General features: G+C 40.5%; 1 long non-coding RNA gene across 2 annotated transcripts in view; it reads right to left on the reverse strand.

Moving 5' to 3' along the window:
* The window catches only part of LOC121886482, a 154,585-nt gene that overhangs the window by 88,325 nt on the left and 39,154 nt on the right, over positions 1-27,106 (reverse strand). For both annotated transcript variants that reach the window (XR_006092749.1, XR_006092748.1), the window contains exon 3: positions 26,741-26,776. This is a non-coding gene — a long non-coding RNA (uncharacterized LOC121886482). The remainder of the gene's footprint in view (positions 1-26,740; positions 26,777-27,106) is intronic.

Here is a 27,106-nt window from a genome sequence, read left to right on the forward strand (position 1 = left end):
ACCTGTCAGATTAACATTAGGAGTGACTCTGCTCCAGGCCATATGGCAAGAAACCAGGAACAGTACGTTGAGACAACTATTTGTCTCAGAAAATGTCAAAGCTTGTTAATATACGAAGATCAAGACACATTAGCAAGCAAGGCTTATAAAAGGAAGACAACTCTGTTTATCTTACAGAACAAGAAGACCACAAGTAAACAAGTAGTCTCTACTGGGAAACTTTTCTTAACTTTATTAAATGCGAGTGGGGAATAAGAAAACCAGCTGTAGTTCATAGTTCCAGATAATTATACACAAGTTACTTTCCAAATGGACCGCTGAGGCAATGCAATGCAATCTACTCTTATTTGGCTGGCGTTGATCTTTGCATGATTAATGGTTTGAAAGGATCCAGAAAAAAGGTCAAATGCGGAGTTGGGGATGGAGCAGCTTCGCGGGGTAATTAAGACAAACATGATTAATAACCCCAAGCTGCCACTGTGTTCTGTAAACAAGATGCAGCCAGATGGGATGCATATTTTGAATATTGTACATTAGTTTTCCCTGAACAAAAGGGCACACAGCTATTCAACGCACTTTTAAATAAGCATAATATTTATGTTGTTATAACACTGTAATAGCTTGTGATGTATGATCAGGGTGCATTCATGTAACAAACTTTAAACCTCATTGAGGCTGCACCATCAATCTAAAAATAGCATTACATCAATGACTACAGTAATGGAATAGAAAAGTCATTGGACTTAATTGCTCCTAAGCTTTATTGTCTCTAGAATATGAGCCGTAGATAACACGAGTACAGTATAATAGCTCCATCATGGAGACTTTCAAGACAAGCTGTGATTACGGTCCTGACTGAGAGGGGTAAAGTCTCCCACTCTTATTCAATCCATTATCTTGCCTACTCTCCTCTCTCTCTGCCCACCAGTGTGACTGACAGTATAGAGGGATCAGGTCCAGCTTCCAGGGAAAGCAGGGAGACAGGTGTCAAAATGGTCCAGCAAGCAAATCTAACCCTCACTAATCAGCCCTGTTGTTCCTCTACAATCCATGTCTAGTCCGTGGCTCTCATTCCGTATGAAAAACAATTACGCCGGTTTGAAGTTGAGCGCGCACTAACTCACCTGTCTCTTCTGATAAGTGTAAAGATGGAGCAGAGGGAGGGGGTAGGGGACGGAGAGGGCAGTGTAAGAGAAGGAGGGAAGGGATGTAGTGTGTAACGTCAAATGTGTTTGGATATATCACTTCTCAGGCCTCCCAAAACAGCAGGACTACATCTATAGATCTGTCCAATATTTGATTAACAGCTCAAGTGGAAAAAAAGTCAAAACTGGAAGATGCGATGTCCAGAAATATCAAACCACGAGAGGTTAGAAAACATGAAACCAAGAAGATGAAAACAATGTCTGATTACAGAGAAGATCTGTGCTCATTAGCGCCACCGAGGACATTATATTTTCAGTCCCATTTGTTTATGTGTTTGTTTGCAGGATTTCAATGAAATCTGGTGCAAAGTTACAGTAAGTAAAAAGCCAAGGAACGAGAGATTAGTTTTTGGTGAAAATCAAATCTGAACATCACAAAGTAGGGGATCTTGGAACATGTTCATTATTTTCTCATTATGAACTGTGCTTGGTTTGAACATTTGCAAGTCAGAAAACACTGAGGTTGAAAAGTTTGTAGACTTAGACCTTCGTAGACTTAAATGACTATTTCAGTTACTTTATTTAAACTAACTTGTTTAAACATCAGTTAAACTTAAGCTGAATGTCTAAAAAACATTCACTTTTCAGACAAATTTATCTCCTCTTGACCTTGACCTTGTTTTCTTTCTCATTGGGTTGAGTGTCTATTTTTGTGTATTTTGATGCAGATACAGATCCAGATGCAGATTAAAAATTATCTATTATCTATATTATTATCTAGTATTAAACATATATAGGACTGCAGCCTTGGTGGACATGTTCACTCTTGGATATAATATACATTAACACCTTCATAAAGTACAAAAACAGAAAACAAGAGGTTAATTAACTATTAATATTCAAGAGCTTTTCCCTTTACTTCAAAGGGGAATTATTCCAAGTAGGAGGAGGAGGATATGGGAACTTCAAAGAAACTGGGATGGACAAGGCACCACACACTCATGTATTGAAATAATAGCTGACAAAGATCCTCAGCATTTGTGTCAGTGTAATGCTCAGTGGCACCAAAAGCAGCGCCACTACCAGAGCCTCTGGTTTAATTCGTGGTGATGGGCCTGGGACTCTCTGCGGGCCGAGGAGGCCCACTGATGCGGTCGGCAGTCGGCCCTAATGCACCGGCTTGATGGGAGATGAGCGAGGGGGAGCGATCGCAGCCAATGGGCACTTGCTGAAGTAAGACCACAGTGACAGTTAGCAGCTGTGAGAACTTTCATTCTCACTCAGCGGGAGTCAGAGCTAAGTAAGAACGTTTGAGAGGTTTGACAGAGGGGTGTCGCAGCGGCGTGATTAAATGACAACTACGTGCCAACCTCTACAAGTGGCTGCGGGTGGGTGCGAGGGAGTTCAACCGGTCAGGAGGACGGTGATGTCATTTCAGTGACTCTTTGATCCACCATTCAAGAGTTTGGTTTGGATCCAACTAACTCCATTTTTGGCAGGACCACAACAGTGGGGCCAGCCCTATAACTACGTCTGTCCGTCACTGAGTCACTGACTGACTGACTGACTGACTGACTGACTGACGAAGTTACACCCTTGTTTAGCCAAAGCTGGCTGAAGGCTACCAAAGCTAAGTATCCCAGAATGCATTTTGCACCAACCGATAGCAATGGCAGAGATTAAGCTGTTGTAATTTTCTGCTAATAATATGTCACTTTATTAAGTTTTAGTATTTTTTCAGGTGAAAAAGTAACCATTTAGTTTCCCACTATGTGGTCAGTTTATCCAAATAATGCCTGTTTGAGAAGAGATGATCTGTGAGCCATCACCACTTCCTGTCAATTTCTGCATGTTTGTATGCATCTAGTGTCTTTTGAAAATAAAGCATTTCCATGTTCATGGTAAATAAAGTAAAGGCAATGTAACAAATACATTTACAAATGCAAACTTTACACACATGAAACACACTGTATTGGGGTCATTTACACTTAGCATTAATGATTAACTTGATAGTTACTGCATTAAAACTATTTTTCGGGTTGTGCGTAAGTGAAATAATACATAAAACATATTAAAAAAAGACTAAATCTTAATTCAACCCTCCTTGCAACAGCACCATAAAGTCTACACCCAAAATTTGGTGCAATGTATTTTAAGTATTTTTAATGTTTTTCTCATGTGTACAGCACCTTGAGTTACAACTACTGTACAAAAAGTGCTATACAAATAAATGAACTTAAACTTACATAAAAATATGTACAAATTAGAAGCCCTCCAGTGTTTCATTCATGGTCCAGCCACATACTAGGTTTTGACTTAGTCTCGTCTCCAACTTCTTTGACTGATGCTGTTTTTGAGGCATCAAAGATGATTGCAGCTATGACTGCAGCTGCTGCTATAGTATTTTGTAAAATGTTTTATTGATTTAGTCCTGCTTATAATTTAGATTACACAGAAGGTTAATTAGGCTACACAATATAAAAAATAGTGAAATATGCCCATCACAAGGTCCCAGACTTCTTCAGCTTGTTTTGTCAAATCAACAGTCCAAAACCCAAAGATATAAAATTGTCTGATATGAGCAGCTAGAACCAGCAAAAGTTTTTGTTTGATGAAGGACCCAAATGATTAATTGATCAATACTGTTGCCAACTAAGTTTCCTTTTCAGCACTGTAGGGCTGGGCTACAGAGTTGAAATTAATCAACAAATTGTGCCTGTTGAACATCTCAGGACAGAAAAAAAGGCAGTAAAAGGGATCAAGAAGTGTGTGGGATTTCTTGGTACTGTCATAGTCAGAGTTTTTGATCCAACTTTCTGGTGAGCAAGAACTTTGTAAAATTCACATATAATATAATCAAACTAATGTTCAAAGCAAAAAACTGTGCTCCAGTTTGGCATTATGACACCACATATTTCGTATGTTTTGTATAAAAACTTTAATAACTGCAAGTTTTTTTACAGCTTCCTCTGAATCACTAATTTGTCGGATGATTACATGATAATATTATATTATCACAATATACTTCCACTGAAAGTTGATAATATTGAATTATCGTCCACCCTATTCAGCACTACTTACGTTATACTATTATAAAACAGTGACAAATTGCAATTGACTACACTTCAGTGTGTCCAATCCAACCCTCCAGGAAAACGAGCAATAAAAAAGCCACAACTCCCAGCATGGGATGGCTTCACTTTCAGGGTCAGTAGACTTTCCAAAGTAACAAGCCGAGCATATGCCGCAGCGGTTCCCCTTATGTCCCAAGAAAGACCCAATTAATTCATCAATCTGTACACCTCTGTCACTGCCTAGTGCATTTTAGCCCCTTGCCAGCAGAGCTCCATCCATTACTGGCCAGGTTGTTCAGCTCTCCCCCCAGTCTGCCTGCCAAACAGCAAGCCAGGGTGGCTGCTGGGTAATTACACATTGCCTTGACAACGCACATGATTGTTTTCCTAGCAGTATATTACTTCATTAGTACTTCCCAATATGCCGTATTTTTTAAATGTCACTTTTTTTCCCCCAACTCAGTCCAATCTCGACTCGTCTGTATATCATAACAATCATTAATAACTGTCAGTCGGCAGCATCAGTTCAGCACTCGGGCTGCCTCATTAGCATGGCCCAGCATTTGTTCTGCGGAGAGGCTGATTATTTTCTACAACAAGCCAGGCCAATTACTTTAGTGAAATGGTATCACATAAATCAAAACTTAACAAGGTGGCAAATTTGAAGTTATCAGATTCCAAGAGACACCGTAACTAATATGTCACTGTCACAAGTGCTCTCTGCAGGTATGCCTCCGCCATACCAAATATATCATCCCACAGGATCTCACAGGCTTTCTCAAGGAAATTACCATATTCAGAAAAGCGGGAGCACAAGTGGTAGGAAAATGTAAACGGTAAAGTTCAAACAGGCTGGCTTTGGGCAGTGGAGAGGGTGAAATGGATAGAAAGAGACTGATCCTACTGTAATGTCTTTTCAGGCCATCCTGGGCAATACAACATGTCGGCTTTCTCTTGGAGCTCAGACCTCTGCTTTTACTCTTTACATGATGATGTTCATCCATCACATCACGACAGCTGCATCAAACCAACAACAAACATGCAAACCCAGCAATCTAAAATATGCTGACGCCATGCGCGGACTCATAAATACAGACCACTTTAGCTCCACTCTGAGTGGCTTTTTTTCTCTGTTTAAACTAGATTTTCCATCTACTGGGAATTCCCACAACCCAGAACGTGTGATAAAGTACACTTCTGTCCGTTAGCCAGTGACACGAGAGCAATTGCAGAAGCTGTGTAAATGGGTTTCTGTTTGTTTGCCCTTGTTTCTTCTCCCTCCTCTCACAGAAGCTACAGTATGTGCTGCACAATGACCGGTTTTCACTCGCTGTTAGTTAGAGAGGGATTACCTCTCACTAAAACATTCACCTCATCTTGATGTTATTTGCTCCATTTGTTTTCCACTGTCTGCAGCACCACTTCTGCTCATTTCTCATTTTTAAGTGAGGATTGAGGACAGATGGATGCAAACTCCAAGTTTCTGATCTTTAGCAGAAGTTATGGAGGGTTATCTTTGGCTGTATATCTCTGCTCTGGCAGCGCTCCCCTGGTGATGAAGGATTAACCACCGCAGCTGTCTCTTCCCCAGGATGATGCAGTGCACTGCTCCCCGACACGACAGCATCACTTAATCTTAATGTCCGCTTCTCCAGAGCGGCCGCACAGGACAAAGCCAATCAGCATCACATGCCATGGGGATGGACCTACAGCTTGGCCCTGGAGTTTCTCACTCTCACAGGCCTATTCATCAACTTCAGCCACACCAATCCCTGAGTTCTCCTCTCGCAAACCACAGCTGAGCCGGCCAGTGATGTATAGGATGAGGGGTGGGGAGGGGGGGACCTGGCGTGCGCAAGAGAACACTTATCAGATTGCACATTATGCACTGCTTTGTGTTCCTGAAGAGAAAAAAAAAGAGGGAAGAGAAGTAATGAATGCACTCAGCCTTCCTTCCAGCCCAGACCACCTATTTGCTGTGTTTAAAGAGATATCTGCTCAATAGTGCTCTAGCATTAAGGATGGGGTAGATCTAGAATAGTGATCACTGTTCATTTAGATAAATTGCACTCAGAGAATCCATTTGTAAAGATCTGAATTCAGCTGGAAGCAGAGGAGGGATACTTCATTTTGTTCAGCATCCTCCCAGTAACCATTACTGGGTGTACAGGATGTGCATGCATAGCTATACAGGGAGAGGCATCCCATAATCCCATACAGATTGCAGTCTTCAAGATATGATAACACACACAAAGGCCATATGCAAGACACATGTTAATCATTCACTTGAAAGGAGGAACATGCTCCTTTTCTGGTCAACATGTAATACTGTTAAAACTGGAATATAAATCAAGAAGGCAGCGCATAGAGGGGATGCATGCAAAGTGAAGCAGATGTAAAACATTCAGAACAGATCATTCAGAAGACGTATCCATCCAATATCAAAGAACAAAGTAAGAATAGATACAGCTAATCCTTTAAAGTCAAAGAAATTTGATCGAGAGATGATAATTTAAAAAAAAAGTGATATCACTGGCGTATCGTGACCTAAGCTCATAATGTAAAATTATGCTAAACAATATCATGATGATAGCCTTCCCGTAGCAATGCGAGTACTTTGCCAACACCAGCCATCAACCCCCATTCTGAACCCGATAATAAAGAGATGACACTTTTATGATACCATAATTAACAGTGCTCTAGGATGAAATTAAATCAATATGCCCATCTAATATCATTTTCTCTAGTTATGCAAATCAAACATTCAAAGCCCTTGGAAAGTGATATGAATTGCTTTCACATTTCAGTTCACACATATCATATCAGACCTCTTGGGTTTGATGACATGGAGGATGGGGGGAGACTTAACGATGTGAAGACTGCGCTGAGGAGAGAGAAGAGAGCGGCTCTGACTGCTGATTAGCTTGCAGAGACAACAGGATGACAATGTGAAAACTAAGTACTTAGATTAAAACAATTCTGCTTATTTCTAAGATAAAATAGTACATCAAACTATAGAGAGGGAGAAAGAAATTGGGATTAACCACCTCTGCTGTAGAGTAACAAAACGCCATAATTACATAAATTATAACTTTAATTCCCCAGAACACATGCTAGCACCCTTTTTAGCATGCCCGTATCTCTACAGAGGGAGGTGAGGTGAAAGTATACGGCCTTTCCCTTTATGGATATGAAACAAAAGGGAGGCTGTGATGGCTGGGCGCAGACAAGGCGAGCTGCGGTGGAGGGGGAACCTAATGGCCGTGATTAATGACAATGGGCCAGAGGAGAGCTGGGACACAGGCGCTACATATATCATCCCTTCTCATCAGTCTATGCACCTCTGTGGCCTCTTCTCTGCAAAGCAGCACACTACAGTAAGAAAAAAAAAAAAAAAAAAAAACCCAGCTCATCTGCTCTCAGTCAGCGTGTACCACCGAGAAGCTTCCCGTACGATTCTTTATGGGCCTCGTAGATGATAGCTGAGCAGGGAAATGACATGTAGAATAAGATATAATGAGTAAAGGGGAGATGGCTGTGTGTGTGATCACTCATGTTTTTCATGAACTGAATACTTCCTGTGCTTAAGTCACATTTCCAAGGTCTAATCTTCCATATGGAGAGAGATGAGTTATTGGCTATTTATGAATAGAAGTGATGATGAATGGTGCTGCATTTATCTGCATAAGTAACTCCAAGGGCTGGCGCGAAGGTTCAGGCGGCTATAATAAACATAGTTTGCACTCAGGGGCAGCTCTTTATTTATGAGGCTCTGTGAATAGACATTATGTGGCCATCATCAGTTCCTCCCGTTCCCTTGAGAGGAGGACAGGAAATAGCTCCTATATATGCAATAGTTTTAGAGCTTAAACTACTCTGACCAGGCTCCACACCATCACTGTAATCAACTCTACACAGGCTTTAGTTATGACCAATTAATGGACTACATTCTTATGGGAATTATAACACTCTCAGGGACTTGCGGTTTTAATTAGGAGGCACCTTGTTGGATCCTAGTTAATGCCTTCAACTTACTGAAAACATGGCAAATTAATCCCCAATCAACACTACGGGCAGATTTAGTCATTATGAAACTGCTTTCTGCATAAAGGGGTTGAAAATATCCCATATGTAAACGGTTTAATCGGTATTCTTTGATTGGAGCCACTTGTCCATATCCTGAACACCCTTTGCAGGGCCAAAACAAGGTCAGCTTCATCCTGACCTCCACTTCTCCTCTTTTATAACACCGCACACCTAGCTGTGAGCTGCCTTATGAAGCAGATTTATGACAAAATAATCTCTTACCCAAAATATCAACTTTACCACCTGCACAAGTGAGCAGTTATTGTATCATTTACTGTACACCTGACAAGCATGTTGTGTTTCCAACATGCTCTCAAAACAGCAAATGACATCAGAGGGATTAATAGCTACGGGAAAATCAATACTAATACCAGTTACTTGATATAATAAAAGGAAATAGTAAATCTACAGCATACACGCTCCTCAGCTTTCTAGCACTTTATTACCAAGTTATCGAGTAGCGACGTTGGAATTTGTTAAAACTGTGCATGGGTGTTGGCTCTCGTTAGACACTGAATGTCTCTTCCTGAGGTTTGTTCCATTTATTAACCAGTGTGAGTGATTCCAGCTTTTATAGTCACCTGCTGCAGATTTAAACCCCAAATCACATCATTCCCAATTTGCACTGGAAGTCCTGAAACGGACATTACGGCAGCAATAATTCTTTATGAAAACACATTGTTCATGTTAGCTTACAAACAGAACATTTTCCTGCAATTCATTCTGGAGGTTTTGTTGTCTATGAAAACATTATCAAACATTACAGTGAGCGTGAATTGCCGCACTGAAACACTGTTCTCACTGTAACCAGGAGAAATTCATCTGCATCTACCTTATTTTCCTGAGAGTAAATTGTTTCAGACGACCGCTTTAAAACTGTTCTCCTCAGGAATCATTTCTAATTCTCACACTGAATTCTTGTTTAATTTTGAAAAATGAAGTCAAAAGATAATCATTCCTCCAATCATCCATGTTTAAAACTGGTTTGCTACTGGCAATAGTTAGAATTATTCCTTCGTTTTTCCCTCTTCTGTTTATTGGTTATTATTAAATGCTTGATGCACAAACAAGGGATCTTGTGAGAAAACAAGGCGTCTTTTGTCTTACCAACTGTTTTCGCATATTTTCCACGGGTGCTGCATATAATTAATATCTCAGCAGTGCCGGGGGTTGTCATTTTTCAAATGGTTTCCCTGGAAATGTTCTACACCTCTTAATGGCCCTGCTAATGCTGTAGCTGTCATGTCTTGGACAGCTGCACTTTTACAAGACAAACTCAGCTGTGCCACGGGCCTCTCTGTGGACTTACTCACTCAAAGGCTTAGAGGCTGGTGCTGCCAGCTGGTGATAGTACACATAACATTTGATTAATCTTCACCTTGTGCCCATGACTGGCGAGTCACCTTCCAATAGTGTCCCTTGTGAATCAAAATTTTTTTTTTGCTCTTTTCTGGCGGATGACAGATCGGCCAAACGGCCCTAAATACAAATGAAACCAGATGACCACTTATAGGTGGCTTCCAGTGTGTCAAGGCAGCGAGGTTTGAGGATTTAGATAAAGTAGTTTAGGTATTTAAAATGATAAAAGATGTTATTGTATTGAGAATAAAATGTGGATATATTGACATAACATTTGTGAATATGCAATTCAAACAAACACGTTATACTTGTGTTTAAGAGCTGTACAGGCTACCGAAAGCTCTTTGAAATGTCTCCTAAAGTAGTGGTTCCCAACGTGGAGGTCAGGACTCCCTAAGGGGTCACAAGATAAGTCTGAGGGGTCGCAAAATCATAAATAATAAAAATAAACCACCAAAAGCCATTACTACTGGACAATATTATGTTTACTGGAGGGGTTTACCTATTCAAACAAGATGACACATCACTCTTGGTTGAACTGCTCACAACATAGTCATATGCAACTAGTGACAAGGGAATCAGGGGTCACAAGCAAACGGTTTCTTAAAGGATTAGTTAAAATAAAGAGACATTTATGAATATAAATCATATCCTGTAGCTAGCTCATTGCTCAGAGGCTATGCACAGCCAAAGAAAGTATTTCCAAACACACATTTCACTCAGCAGAAAGCTTAAAATGCAACATTTTATGCATTTCAGTCAAAGACTCAAAACTGCTTTTGTTACTGAGAGCTGAGCAACATATTCTAAGCCAACAAGAAACAGATCCAATAAATGTCAAAGCTCACAACAATAGTAAAACCAAAAAAAAATACATGCAGTAAAAGTACAAAAAACAATGATTCGAACATTGATTTATTACCATAATATCCTTTCAAACCCACTTACTTTCTACCTGTCCTCTTCGAATTAACATTAACTGATATATTTGTCCTTTTTGCATACAACCCTGACTGAAGACAGCTCAGCTCACATTCCTCCATCACAGAACTGTAAAACCAAAGATCACTGAAGTCAAGATATGCCAGTCGTGATAAGTAAATCACCATGATGTGTGATATAATCACTGGGGAAGCACAAGTACTGCTGTTTTCTTCGTTTTAGACACTATCTCTCTATTCCTTTTCTGAAAGCAGATATTGTTGACTGTGAGATGGTTATCATAATTCAAGAGAGTTCAGCTCGAGTTCAGGACAAACACTTCATACGCTTGTTACTTCCTAATAAGATGACACAGCACAGATAAAGCCACTGTTTGGACATGTGGATCATGCATACAGTGTGTATGGAGAGTGGTGGGGTGGTGGCAATAAAGGCTCCATTGTAACACCCAAGACTCGCTCTGGGTTAGAAAACCATGTAATAGTGTTTATCATAGGGCAAGGAGTGTGCGGTCACAGGACATTCGAGGCAACACGACAACAAGTTTGCAGAAAGGACAAGAACCTTGAAAACGTCCCCCTTGAGCTTTGAGCAGACGGTTACAAACTGCAAGCCGGAGTTGGTGTACGTCTCCATCTTTGTTTGAAGCACAGCATGATGGTGGCCCTTCAACCCCATTTTCCAGAAGCTTAGACCTGGTTGTTTGATGAGGGCTTATCCCTCAGCTGACATATTATCGTTGGACAGGCCTCTGGCTGCGCCAAAAGAACAAGCTACGCAAAGGATTAGCCTGCACACTCGTGCTAATGCAGTCAAACTGTCAGAGAGATCAAAGCCACTCACTCCAGATTAAGACCAATTAAAGTAGGTGGCCCTACACAAATTAATAGCTGGAGCACTCACCTGTTAAAAGGAGGAAAAACAGCGAGAGGCTTTGTTCTCTCAGTCGAAGTGAGAAAACGCCTATTTTTCCGTTGTCAGTCAGTTATGCGTTATGGAAAGCAGTCAGCAAACAAAATCATTTGTTCCGCAAGGTTATGTGAAACTGCACGTGTTTACACTGCACTTGCACCCAAATGAACTACGACTAGAAGTGAATCGTTATGTCCAAATGCTAACATGACATTTATGATTGCTGCTTTTACAAGAGCAATTTAAAATAACTGACACTTCACTTTAAGGCCACCTTCCAACTATTAGACTTTGATTTGGCTTTTACAGCGCTGTATATTCTGTTACATAGCGCACTGTAGAGTTTAGAGCAGCTGCCAAATCCTATCCAAATCTAGGCTGCGATGAGGACATCTTATTTCCTGCTTAAAGGGTTGGTTCACCCAAATCACAAAATAACAGATTTTGTCACTTACATCCAGTGGTATCAGTCTCTGAGATTTCTCCCTCCACCACACTACAATGGAAGTGAATGAAAATTGTGGTTTGTGGTCTAAAAATTTAAATTTGGAAAACTCAATAGCAACATCACTTTCCAGAAGAAATGTCTTGGTTACTTTGGGTAATCCACAGACTTCACTGAAAACACTTTTCATTGGAACTGCTTTCTACTAAAGAAATAGTCCCTCCTGTATGAAAACTGTCCGAGATGACTTCAAAGATCCAAATAATCGCACTCAAAACCTGAGAGCACTGGGAAGGTACAGTCACAAAGAGCTGACTGAGGCTGCTGTTGAGCTGAAGGGGTTAACAGTCTCAGTTATTACAATAATGCGAACATCTCAGACTGAGGCATCTGAACCACAGCTGGTCAGATAGGCTGCGGGTCATTTGAGGGCCAACGGAGGCTCTGCTGATCAAGGCCTCTGCTCTTGACAGGGGGATGAATGATGACTGCAGAGTAAATGCCAAAACTATAAATTTCATCCCACACTGACCCAAAGCCCCTCTAAAGTTTATTTACATTTTCACATAGCATCTACCCTCCAACGTCAATGTCAAAGGCTCTCAAGGTAGGATGAATTAGTGATTGCAGCGCGTGCGCTCTAAAACACACATTGCCAGGAAAGTACATTTCGCTCCAACATGTCTGTTGTGTGCACGGCTGAGGAGCACACTGAAAGGATCTTTCATTAACTTGTCTTTTCTTGTTACTCGCTCTGAATCTTGCTTTCCACTTGATCCAGAAGAGCTGAGTAGAAACGGGTGCAGTGTCAAAACTTCTCTTTAAATACAGCGTTGTCCCGTCAATTACAAAAGCTAATGAGCAAATTTTGGTTTAAATTTTTTTTTCTTTTTTAAATCAGAGGCCAGACACATTTTTATATGTGGAAAATAAATAAATAACCTCAGCACCCCGTGGTTAACTTTCCAATGGGCTTTGCAGAGAGCTCTGTTTGATGTGGATGCCTAGAGTCAACTGTGTTTGGACAGTCATGGGGTGGAGCTGCCAGGCTTTTAACTGCTCCAGAGAACACAACCCACCACAGAGCAGCACATAGGAGTCCCTCTGTCCTGAGGCTGGACAGTAACTATCAACTGAGAGAATGAGAAAGGGAACCACAGAGGGATTTATTCCTGCACAGGCCTGGAGGCTAACATAGCAGAGCTGCTAAAACAGTGAAACTGCCCTGAAGACGTTTGTGGCGTGATTCTCAAAAAGCAATTCATTAGGTCTTCTCTGCAAAGCTGCTAGATATGAATATTACATCTTTTATTCAAAACGTTTCATTTCCCAACACTTGTCAACTGCAGGTGAAGTGATGCGGCTAACAAAAGCAGATGTTGTGAACTAAAAAATGATTTTAACTCAGATCTGTCAAAGCAGGGAAATATATACTAAGATATATATTCCGAGGGGGTGGAAAGAAGTCATTGCTCCTGTTTTGTGGTGTGGGAGGCATGCGATGCCTAATTTGAGAGAACGAACGTGCTTAAGTTATTACTGCAGGAAGTCAATCTGTCAAAGGCGGGCTGTTTTGGCATGTTGCATACCGCTGCTGAGATCATAGAGTCAGATTCTGCTTGCAATTACTGCTGAAGGACCTTGGATGCAGGCAGGAGGCCATTAATCCTGCTTCTGGCCCTGGACGCTTTGACATGTCAAAATTCCCACTATCCTCCGTGCCACAGCTCTGGGAAAAATGCACCACAGCAGCCAAACCGCACCAGTGGAGTAATTGATGCCATCATTAATGTAATTAGGTTCACTTAAGTCAGCAGTACTTCATGACTTACTTTGTACTGTAATGTATGGGAAGTTACAGGGGAGAGGAGATCACTGAGATGTACTTTATTAACAGTAAGTTACTGCAGCTAAGGATGAAGCAGCAGACCAAGGGTGGATGAAGTTTTAAGATCCTCTACTTAAAGTAGTTTTGACCCTAATTTCTTGCATTTATAATATTGAATTCACCAATGGAATTGCTGAGATCTAGGAACATGGCATCATCGGTAATGCCGGGATCAGACAACAGGAATTCAGCCCGACTTAGAAACGACTTTGTTGTCGCCAATAAATTTCCAGCATTGGGCCGAACGGGCCTTGAAGTGTGACATAATTGAAAAACAGAGATGTGCATTTCAGAATTTTTTGTATTTTCCTGCCTAGTTTGACATTTCTAACCAATAGGATGACAGAGTGCTCTCTGGCACACATACGTCAACACCGACACAGAAAGTCAAAGCTGTTCTCAGCAGCTGTAAGGCCGAGCTGAGCCGCACTTACAGCGGGAAGAGCAGCGGCTCATCTCCGCCTCCTCCACAGGCTGATTCAGGCAGGAAAACCTGCCGTCAGTCACCAGTGACCGTTTTCTTGATTTCAGTTAACGGTCACTGATGACTGACAGCAGGTTTTCCTGAATCAGCCTCGGCTGCACAGCTGCAGAGAACAGCTTTGAACAGCTTTTTTATGTCTGTGTTTACATAGGTGCTCCAGAGAGCACTTCAGTTTTAATGATTGTGAAACCACCTGATATTAAAACATATCTGTGTATCTTCATTTACCAGAGTATACAATTCCCAAAACTCCCAATAATTTTTTACTTACAGCGAATCTGGAGGCTTTAAGTAATGTTCTTGACATGTTAACATATTTGTTATCTCAAGTTCTCTTTGAAGGATAGACAGCCTATACTGTTCTCTTTGTAACACACAGAACGGGTCTACAGTCATTTTTTTCTTTCTTTTCTTTTTCTTTTTGGAACACAAGACCACCAACATCACATATAGCGCTTCTGTAGCCATGACCGACAAGTTCTTAACCCTCCTCCCCGATGACCTATGAACTTGCGCAAGGTCGTCAACAATGATTGGTCGGGGTCATACTCGTAGTGTTGCCAGTCTCCCGACCAAGACACGGCAAGAATTAATGGCACTATGATTGCTTAATCTGACATGGTGAAAGACATCATGAAAGACAAAAATATCACGTAGTCTGATCCCAACATGAAACAAAGTCCAACGGAACAAGAAATTTGAGCAGTTAGATATTCTTAAGGATTGTTAGCAACACCTAAAATGACAATAATCCCTCATTGCACCGGAAAACTATGCACACAATGCTATAGTACAGTAGTTTAGAACCAGGAAGTAGGCCTGTACAATGTGATGGATGTTTACCAGACAGTTTGGTAAAAACTGGCCTTCATTTTCTCTTCCACATATGTTCTGGTGAGTAGGATGTTAATATTAGCATTTGGAAAAAAGGAAATACAATGCATCTTAAAAAAAAACAAAAAACAAAAAACAGCCATACAACAATGTAAAAATGCTCTATTGCAAGTAAACATTCTGCATTCAAAAATATCACTTAAGAAGTATTAACAGTTAAATGTACAAGTATGAAAAAACTACTATACATAATGGTCTCATAATTCATAATGATATACTATAGTTGGATTAACATGTAAGCAGCATTTTAACTGCTTTATATACTGTTGGGTAGGTTGATTTAAAACATGCATAAAAGAAATTTGTACGATGTAGCTTGAAACATCACATGTGGATGTCCCATTAAACTGCATTTAACAAAAAAGGGAGCTACAGTGTGTGCAGATATTCTTCTTTCTTTTATATAGTCTTTCTTTGGTCTAGCACCTGTTTTAAAGTATTTTGGATATGCGCATCTACCACACACTTTTAAAATGATGCATCAAATTTTAGAAAATGATCTATATCTATAAAAGGCACCACTAACTATATAAATGTTGGAGGGTCAAACGTACAAAAAGAAATGTAGTGTGGTAGATGTATAAAGTACCATAAAATGGAAATAATCAAATACTGTACTAGTACCTCAAAACAGTACTTAAGTACAGCAGTTGAGTTAATATACTTACTTTCCGCCACCCAGCAGTGAGTGTATAGGACTGCTCAGTGTATTCAGTGTCATTCCAGTTGACCTCCATATGTGCAACAACAATAGAGTCCCTTACAAACCACTATTCACTCTTTGTTCCTGTCCCAAAACCATCTTGTTTACCATATAAAGAATGTGGTTTCATCTGAGTGAGAGCAATGCAGACAAGCTGAAAAAAAAGGGCTTCAAAGGAAGAGATTCATCACCATGTGTCGCCCCTCCCACCCACGCTACACCTACACATCGCTGTGATCAGGTCATTTAGCTGTTTAATGTGGTATGACATTTTATCCCCACCTTAAGCATCTTAAAGCAGTGTGTTATGAACAGTGTAATTTGAGTGTCAGCAAAAGCCTTAAGAGTTTCTTTAACCCCCATGTTTAGTCTCAGGAAAAAGGAAGTAAATGTTTCACACACAGGAAAATGTTGACATTAAAATTAAAGTTAATTTCACAAAAACAGAAACACTGGGAATTCACATTGACAAAAGAAAGCAGCATCTTGGCGAATGACACAAATGAACCTGTATAAAATGCTGGCAAGTCTGAATCCACTTGACATTCCATGGACTGTGGCACTAAGCATTTTGTCACGCATCCAAATATCTGCATAGAGGCTCATGTTATACCCGAGCATCTGTGTCCGATCTGAATAACTAGCATGACTCCCGTGCAGATGGTCACAGGATGTGACCACCTCGTATCGCCTGTTCCCATCCATCTACCAGTAAATAGCTCCTTTGACACCCTGTGCCCGCTTTTTGTCCAAGGCGCCTCACATGATTGCCGCCATTTTGAAAATAACACAAAGAAGAAGAAGAGATGAGCAGAAACATTTTTTTTTTCCAAAGTTGCAAAACATCACACCACACACACGGTACATCCCACAAGAACTTTTGACCCGTTTGTGGCAGACCGTGAGTCATGAGTTAGTCCTCTTGATATCACTCCTTTGAAATCTTAATGTCCAACTGCCCTTCTTCATGGCCCCTGCTACAGCTAAATCAGATTTATAACTACTGTCAAAGGCAGGGATGACAGATAAATTAATCTTCTCTTCACGAGTTTACATCTCGGGCATCTGGACTGCTGATCTTGCCCTAACAAGCGCAGAGGTCTCGGCGAGCTGTCTTTTAATGTTGATGTGTTCGTGGCTGGAGATAAATGGCTCTGTCATATGAATCTATTTATACAGTAGTTATATGGCAGTGCCACCAGATCCAGGACATTGCACTTCCACGAGACGAGCACCAGCATCTGTTAGAGGAAGTCAGCAGATGACACTTCTTTGTATTTGGAGCACTGTTAAATGCAATGTATGTCAGTTACTGTGTGGTAAAAAAAAAATACTGTATATATTTTCTTTCCTTCAACAAACAGTTTACGTACTATAAAGCACTCCGAATGCACAATTCTCTCTTTTACTAAAGTAAATCTTTAGATTTTTAAAAAAAAAATCTGCATCCAGATACAGAACTGCATCAATAGACACATTGATAGAAATTCATGCCAATTGGCTGATGACGGCCATGATTTTTACAGACTGTACATTCTGTCTGGGAATGTAAGGACTTTGTAAAAGGTTAACGTGTAAAACTTAATGTGATTTAGACCCATGACCACATTTAAATATAGACATTTAGGTTTACCATCTTGCTGTAGCAACATGCGACTGCAATTGTATATTGTGCAGATTGCATTAATTCATTATGCCAATCAATGTTAAATGGGCCACAAATACACAATATTGGCAACCAAGGCATGTAAAAAAGTACTTCATTCAGGCTGATCCAAATATTTTATGTACCATATTTAGTTGAAATTTGTGGGATGTATGGGTGAAAAAGGAGTTCTGAAAAATCATGACAGAAAAAAGGCAAAAAATTCTGTCATGGTGGAAATTGGCAGCTCCTTTGCTTATAAATTTACTTTGAATCAAAGAATTGAAAATTATTTTATACTGCACTTAAAAGATACATCTATATCTATGCTGTTGTCATCAAATCCCATGATAAGACCACAACCAACAATGTGTTAGTCTGTCTCTCAACACTTTATGACTTCCCCAGCTTGTCTGTGGTATCCAGCCTCAAGCCTTCGGGTTTATTTTACATATGGCTCAGTAATTTCCCAAACAGCTGGGCACTGTGGGTTTTAGTAAACTTTACTCAAGCAGGTGTAAATTGCGCATTTGTTGGCAGATTAATGCACATTTGGTGCCCTGGTGAGTATTTACAGCAGCAGGACGGTGTATGTGGAATTGACTCAACATAAACTACATTGCCCGTGTTCATTGTAATGAAGGAACATGTGACCCACAACAGTGTGGCTCACAGATTTGTTTTTTGAGGTCTATGGCACAGAAGAAGAAGATATATTAGACTTTGGTTACAAAGAGAGTGCATGTTAAAAGGATTAACTCATTGTTGATTTTGGTCTTTTTAATGGAATTTTTTGACAACAAGAAAAATATAGAATATCCACACTTAAGGTTACATAAGTGCTTTATAAACGGTCACATAGTAAATCTGTTTGATACAGATCCGTGCCCAAAACTAGTCACTTCTTCTTTGACCCATGGCCTAACCTAACACCAAATTTCACAAATCTCGGTTGACTGGTTATTAAGATACTACTAGATATCTACCAAGATGTCAAAACACACATATACACATAAAACACTTGCGTATTGGGAGATGAACATGTCACTATCAAACAATTTTGAAGATAATGGCAGAGTAGAGTTATTTCAAAAAACAGCTGAAAGACAGGACCACCAGCACTGCAGAACTCAAGCTTGTCATTGTCGGCCCACCCTCCTCAGTACCTACCACACCTCCTCACCCCATCACATGAATCACAGCCACCACCCTCCACTGCCTCTGCAACAAAAGATGCTTTGAGGTCATGCTCTTCTTCTTTGTGCCCACCACAGCGCGTGAACAGAGAGAGAACAGAACCACTCGGGACAAGGACAACTTAAAGAGGAGCTTATAATGAAAATATGTCCATCACGAGAGAAAACACATGCCGTTACTGAAGAGCCGATGTGGTGATGTTTAAATAAATTAGCTTTTTAAAAGGTGTAACGTTGTGAGTAATTCTTCCCAGTCTTGACTTTGACTCTCCTCATCAAACTGGGTAACGGTCTTCATTGATGATAATATGCCTGAGCTTTAAGCTGCACCTCCTTTTATATTCATCGCCCCAAGAATCCTCTGTGGGGGTTTAAAACTTCAAACAGTACCTCATGAAAAAGTCAGGAGGTGTCAGACATGTGTTCCCCCTCCGCTCCCCCAACCCCGCTGGCTTCCCAACACCAAAGGCCAGAATTGATTTTGAGTGAAGCAGGACCAGCTCCACCCCCGTCAGGGATCACCTGCCTAACCCCTGCCTGTGGCTCTGATGCAGCACTAACAATTAAGAAAAGACAGCGAAATATTGACGAGGTATCTGTGGTTTTCAGAGTAAATTTTGTTAATTACGTATCGTGTGCAGCAACTGCACAGCGTGTTTTGTTCAATGTGATTTCCTGTAAGAACATCTGAAGGAAGTTAAATTGTCACGGTTACATTTTTTGCTCTAATTCAACATGGATGATCCTTGTGTATGAGCTCATAAAGTGAGGTTTATGGAAGATTGAGGACAGATTATCTGAGGTAAGAGCACTGTCCTGCAACTGAGCAGGCTTTAAAGTTAGCCCAGCTGTACATAACAAAATGCGGTATGAAAGGTCATACAAGAGCCAACAGAGATAAAAGTCTGAGGTGGCTTTCTTGTCTAGTGATCCATTTACGATCCCCTTTAAATTAAACATTCCTTCCTGTTTGTCTGCATGTGCTCATCCTGGCAGGTAACGGCAACAAAGTGCAGGTAAATTTCAGATTTTCATCTCTGATCTCTGTGTTTTTTGATTTTTGGAAATGCCCCTCATTTATTTGAACTAATCATCTGAGTCTAGTTGATTAGATTTTTTTTTATCTGATTAATGAAAGGTTGATCCACATTTACAAATCCAAATTCTCTACATCTGCATTCACGAGAGGATGTAAAGAGAAAAAAAATGGAAGAATTTCCATTATTTCTTTCCATCTCATTTTAAAGGATAATAACAGCTTATTACAGCTGTGTTACAACCTGGTTTGGCCATTGTTTCCTTCTGTTATGACAGTATTCTACTGGGAACATTACAGTGATGTCCAATGGGTCAAGAAAGTGGTCAGACATTTCAAAAAAGGTTGTAAACATGCCGACAGTTTAGTTGGATAGAAAAGTTGTTGAAGGAAAAACACGTAGACTGTATGTAAAGATGGACATGGCGAGGTGTGACGTTGGCCACTGGTTTGCATTAGAGCCAGTTTGAGTTGCAGCTTACAGTCGGCGCCATCTTTTCCATTTGGAGCCAGGACCTTCCAAATAAAAGAGTGTGTCGTTTTGCCTTTCACGCTCTGGAAACGCCGCACTACCTCAGACCAAAGTGACCACTGGCTTACTGGGAACACCAAGCGGTGCATACTGGGGCTAAGGTTAGCTACTTTAGCTAAATTGTGCTAACAGGGCAGGTATTGTAATCAAGTAACATTAAACTTAGTGAAATATTGAGACTATAGTCTGACTCAGTGCAAAGCCTGGTGGTGGAGACAGCAGCAGGTGAGTGAACTGTCAATCACAGCTGTCAATCAACGCCCACACGGCAGACATCAAAGCTACTTTAAGTCTTCCAATCTTATTAATGGAGCAATCATTTCCGAAATGACCACCAGCACACTTATTAGAGGGACTAAATTTAGCGATTGAGAGTTTGATTTCATTTATCAGGAGAAGCAGACAGGAGTACTAAGAAATGGACTGCTATGGACAGGGCCAGAATCAAAAGGTATTTTAGCCACCTAAATAAAGGCCCACCTAAAAAAATCAATATCAGTTTAAGTGTATGTTATGTTTAGAATATTTTCAATGCTTTACCCTGCCGTCAGACAGCCCTTTCCTTTGGTACTACATTTTCTCAACCATAGAAATTTAGTATTCCTACGTATGCTGCATACTGTATTATAACATAGATCAGCTGTTTGGGTCAGAAAGTGCTGCTGTGGCGCGGCATGCGTAGGAATACGGAAGACCTACTGTTAAGAAAATGTAGTGCCAAAGGAAAGAGCTGGCTGACAGTAAGGTAAAGCAGTGAAAATATTCTAAATATAGCATACACTGAACTGATATTGATTTTTTTTTTAGGTCAGCCTTTATTTAGGTGGCTAAAATACATTTTTTGCTGCTGGCCCTGTCCACAGCAGTACATTGCTTAGTTTCCGTGCTGGTACTCCTGTCTGCTTCTTCAAACTGGGAGCGTGCCGACCCAAATCTACCGCAGGTAATACACTGACTATGGATAAGTACCTCACACAACCCCACTTCAAAAAAATCTGAACTATCCCTTTAAGGTACTTCCACATTGGCTTCAGCTTCAAGCCATGATAGTTGCTGTTTGGGAAAAAAACACAGTGGTTTGCCAGGTATAACTGATGTCAGCACCAGTAAACCCCATGTGTGAGTGACACCCAACCCATAAACACGATACAAAATCAAAGCTAAATATAAAATCCTAATGACAAACTAATATTTAATTATGTGTTTAAGTGCGAGGACCTCAGTTTATGTACTATGATAAAGCAGCCATAAAAACAGTTTAATGCAGCTGATTCCATTAAGTGCTAATACCTATTAATGGATTTGACAGACTTTCATTTTTCCTAGTACCCACTGTGAGCATGTGTCATTTCCATCACTCAGCAAACAGTGTTATATTTGTCCACAGTAAATGACCTATTGAAGCTGCACATGAAGGGCAGCATATGAAAAGACAGAAACAGACTGGAAAACAAGCAGCCTTGAATGTGTTTTGGAACAGAGGTTTTAGGAGCCTGGCGTCTATGTGTGTGACACGACTTCCTTATTTTTAACAGTGGGCACTTCAACCACTGGCTTGATGTCAACCTCCCGTTCTAATGGACAGCTACAAAGCTGACAGGCCGTAGATCAGGGGGACTATAGAAAGCCATTAGTCCAGGGATACACAATAAAAAGCGGTAATGGTCTCATAAAGCCTGCAACACCACAGCAGACATTCTGATTCTGTCTATTAAAGGCTGCATGGAGCCTCGGATGAGTGAAAATAAGGAAGCCATTTTTCTTGTGTGCATTGTTGCCTGGGGTCTCGTGCTTCTGATCAATGTACAGTAAGATGCACTGTGCTGAGAGCTATTTATTTACACTGTACTCCAGCTGAGTGAATATTAGAGGAGAATGTTGGGATTATGAAGTGGTTCTATTGAGCTATATGTTATAGACGGCTCATTGATTTACAGCGGGCGGCTTATAAATGCCAGATGTGCTTGGAGTGCTGGTTATAAAATCAAGAACAGTTTACATTAGTTGTTATGGTGAGTGCAATCTGGGCCTTCGAGCCATGTTAAAGTCACATTACACACAAATATATTCTCTTACCTCTTGTATCTAGCCACTCAATGTTAATAAACACATTACTAAAAACAGAAACACGAGTGTCCTGAATAAACGAATGATCTTATAGGTTTATGTTATGACCACTGGTTTTATTTATTTTAACTTACACAACAAGAAATCATGTTTTTTGTCAGTTTGGCATGGCAGATAGCTCTAAATACTACAATACACATGAGCTTCGGCAGCTGTTGCTATGGAGAAGAAGCCCGTCAGAGGCGTGAATCAGAGCGGTAACATATTCAAAATGCTTTGTCATTGCAGTTGTAAACAAAACATGGCGCCATAGTTACTGAATTCATCCAATGCTGACACAGTATTAGTTTTCTCAACAGTGTAATCTTTAGCTTCCACCCGCTGTTAGCAGCACATGAAACAGAGTTTTAAGATCAGTGATTGGATGTTTTTTTGCCGAAAGGCACCCTGGGAGTCATAGTTAACTTCTTCCACAACATTTTTATGTCCACAGGTTTTTAAATTCGACTTTTTATCTAGAACCAGATATTTTTCTAATGCAATCTTTTGTACTGGTGATTCACCCAGGAGATTCATGTCCATACAAACTTTTACTTTCAGAACCAGCCAAGCCGGAAATAGCTCTTCCTATGGAGTTCTGTGAATATAGATACTTGGAGCACCTCCACTGTGTTAGGTATGGAGGCAAATGTGTATCTTTAAGCCTGAGCAAATAAAACCAAAATTATCTGCATAACTAGAGGAGTGTTACAAAATATGTTTTTGTATAATTTGGGTGAACCAAACCTTTAATTATATATATCTTTACCCAATATTATGATGCAGAGTCTTCCAAGGAAATTGATGAATGGATAATATGTTGAATTAATGTGGCACATGTGGGGCTACAGATGTTAAATGTTTGGCATTTCACGGCTGGAAACTCATGATAGCTTTCTGTGTAATACATCTAATTTACCAGAAAGAATCTTCTTGAAACCATGCCAACTTATTTCAGCTATTCAAAAACCGAACAGTTTCCACCGAAAATTTCACCAAATCAACCTAAATGTCTCCGCTCAAAAGATAAGAAAGTCTCCTGAGTGACATTTCAACAGGCTGTTCCTAACTTACAGCGAGATTCAACTCGCCTGAAGACAATGACAAGCTCCTCTCTGTCTAATGTCACTTCCCATTTCCAGGCCGACTGCTATCTGCTACTGGCTTCTGCCAATAATAGCTCATCAAAACAACACAACCCTTCTTGGCACCAAAATAAAGGCAGCGGTCCACGTCTGTGCCACTCAGTTGTCAATTAAGAGTCCTCTTCACACTGACACTTGTGACTTAAAAGAAACAGTCGAGAATGTGATGAATTTGAGCCGACAGATGAGAAGGCAGTACGCTGCGTTGCAGTACCATAATGCGCTTGAGATATGGATAACAACTGACACCACTGGCAGGTCTTATGAAGTTTGATTTCATTTGTCAGGCCTCTTCTACTTTGTCTTTTAGCTCACTCGCTCCCTCTCTCCTCAATCATCGTGGTAATAGCTCATTCTGATAGCCTGAAGACACTCATGCTCACTTCCATTTAAAATGCAAAGCCACAAATATAGTAGGTGCTGCTATGGGCAACACATCAACATGACATCATGTGTTGTGTCTAATGTTTTATTGCAAATGTATATGTAATTGTATAAAAAGAAGCTAAATGGATGTCCACGGGGTCTTCTGATCTTTGAAATTCACACAATTTCACAACATGGAAATACGTATAGATGAACGCTTATCAAATAAACCCCAAACGACAGAGAAATAACAATCAACCTCAGTATTTGATCACTAAGTAGACAAATGGAGCAGTAAGTGTCCAAGCCTGTCTCTGCGAATACCTTGCATGCTTGTCTCCAGCCGACCACATGACGCTAATTCCTGACTGAAGCGCTCCTCCTGCGTATCCCTAATCCTGCCTGTGAAATGTGACAAGATCATTCTTTAGGCCTACTTTAGTCTGAATAATCTGCCCATCACAGACATTCATCCCAACCTGCACAGTGCTTCCAGTGTCATAACACGCTACCTGTACATTTTCACCCCGGCTTAGGCTCCATAAATTAAATCTAGACAAGTAAATGTGAGGGATCAGCATATAGAGCTGCATGTGTGCAGATGTGGAGAATGTTGATTCTACACGGACCGCTTCACAAACAAATGTACCTTGTGTGGCATCTTTCTGCCTCATTTGAGATTCAATACTTACATATAAATCAAGTAATTATCATTGGCTAAAATGGCTGAAATCATTAGTCTACTAATCGATTAGTGGAGCGACATGTGTTATGATAATCATTTATCAAGCAAAAAATGCCAAACTTTCTCTGTTTCCAGCTTCTCTAAATGTGAGGATTTGCTGCTTTTATATAAAAATAAATTTTGGTGTTGGTCAGACAAAACACATTGACCTCTAGAAAATGGTGATTAGCATTTTACATCAATTTCTGTCACGACTGATCAATTAATTGAAAATACAATCAACAAATTTATCGATAATGAAAATAATCATTAGATGGGGCCCTTATTGTGATCAAAATGAGCTAAATTAAGTCACAGGCCGTACTTAAATGTCATCAAATGTGGAAACGATGGCAGTGTCTCTTTACCTAAAGCCACCAGACGAGTAGATACAGTACAGTAGGTCTTACAGGAGCTTCATGAAGTTTCCACAAAGTTCTAAGCCAGTAATGTGGCAGCTGTCAGGTTGAATTGAGCCATTAGTTCCAGTGCTAACAGGGAGGGTAGGTGAAGTTAACTCCTCTCTACAGCATGACTACAACCCGTCAGGATCCTCACCTACCTGATGGCAAGTGGACGACAGCATATAATCTCCATAGGCTTTACTTGCTACTCCTGACCAACTTTAACTAATTGAGGAGACAAAGTGAAAAAGACCCTTCACCGCCGTGATCTTGGCTGCACCTCAACTTTTCTAACTCTCTCTGTCATGCTGCGCTTCCATCGTCTGACTTCCGGCGAGATAGTGTAAGTTCTTCGTGTCAGCTCCGAGTTGAGCTCTTGCAAATGATGTCAGTGCTACAGTATTTGACACAGACGGGGGGAAAAAAGATCTTGGGTGTAGTCAAGGGGAATGGGTATGACTTCTAAGTATCTGAAATGTCCTGTCTTAAACACATAATATCCGTAATACTTTCTGACACTTTCTCCTATAACCTCTTATTCTCTGCCAGCTTCTGTGGGGCCTTTTTTCCCTCTCTGGGCGCAGAAGAAAAGCAGTCTATTTTCTTGTCATATTTGGTTGAAAGGCGACTCTCAACTTGGAGTCTAATTTCCTGCACTTTAAAGACAGTCCACATGCAAGGTGCATTACCATACTATCAAGGTGATGGGAGCAATTTCAAGCTGTCAGTCAGTCATGGAAATATCAGAGACTTGATGTCTGCTGCAACCTGTCAAAAGGCTCCTGTGAAGTGTTAGAGAGCGTAATTTGAGTCTTATTCACTCAACACCATTTACTTGTCAGCGTAGCTCTGTTTTACTCTGGATGGTAGTTCATAATGAGATGGGGATATAATATAGCCATCTATATAACTACTTCAATGAAGAGGTCAAACTGTGGCAGGTTTTTTAAAAAAAAATATATGGTGGGGGGGGGGGGGAAGAAGAACATGTACAGATACAGTCATATCATAAATAGAGCTGTTATATTATAAATGCCTTGCCCAAGTATAAAACTGCTGCATCTCATATGATCACACAGTTCTTGCTTCACAGACAGCAGTTAGTTAAGGCTGTTAATTTCCCGATAGACGCACCACTCTGGGTGACACACTGGGGCTGTACTTAACCATTATTAATGTGACAGGCCTCAGTGCAAAGCAAATCAATTAAACAGGAGCAATCACCATAGTCTGGATAACGGCCTTTTAAGACTGTTTTCATGTGACAAGGAGGTCCTCGATCCAGGCCTCTGCGCCAGGACCTGACAGGTCAAGAAAGCGGCATGAAACAATAGCACCTTCTAACCATCATCTCCCCTTTTTACCTGTCAGTTCCAGTCGGCCTGTCTAGCTGCCGACGTGGCAAGCCGTGCGCCGGCTGCCACAAGGTGAATTTTCATGTCATGTCGAGGGAATTTCTTATTCCATTTGCTTAGCATTACAATGCTGCATTTATCGACCATATCCTTTTTTGAAAGCTATATGTCAAGGGCTTTTGCACCTAAGTTTTTCCTTTTTTTTTCTCTAACAGTTTCTGTTACAGGTCCTTTGGGATGTTTTAATGTACATGTGCAAGTCAAAAGAGCAGAATATTCAGACTGGAGCACAGACTTACCTCCATGCTGCTGTTCCACTACTGCCTGCAAAGTATCTGGAAAAGATAAGCAGATGTCACAAAAATGTCACTTTTACACTTCATCATTAGGTCAGAGTTCCAAATTTGATGGTTCTTTAAAGTGATGTGAACTACACTATGATATGCATTTGTTTAATCAGCCCTATAGTAACCATCCTACTTGCGGGGCTGAATTATACAATACACATTATACAATTATGCATTATACAATACAGTCACAATAGCAACTCCTGCCACAGTGACTTTAATTGCCATTATTTTTAAATCAGCTCCACTGATAAATTGTGAAGTTGTCTCCAGCACACATATAAGGTGTTGTTTCCGCACATGAGCACTACTGCTGTG

Source organism: Thunnus maccoyii, chromosome 20, assembly GCF_910596095.1.
Source record: "Thunnus maccoyii chromosome 20, fThuMac1.1, whole genome shotgun sequence".
NCBI classification, from domain to species: domain Eukaryota; kingdom Metazoa; phylum Chordata; class Actinopteri; order Scombriformes; family Scombridae; genus Thunnus; species Thunnus maccoyii.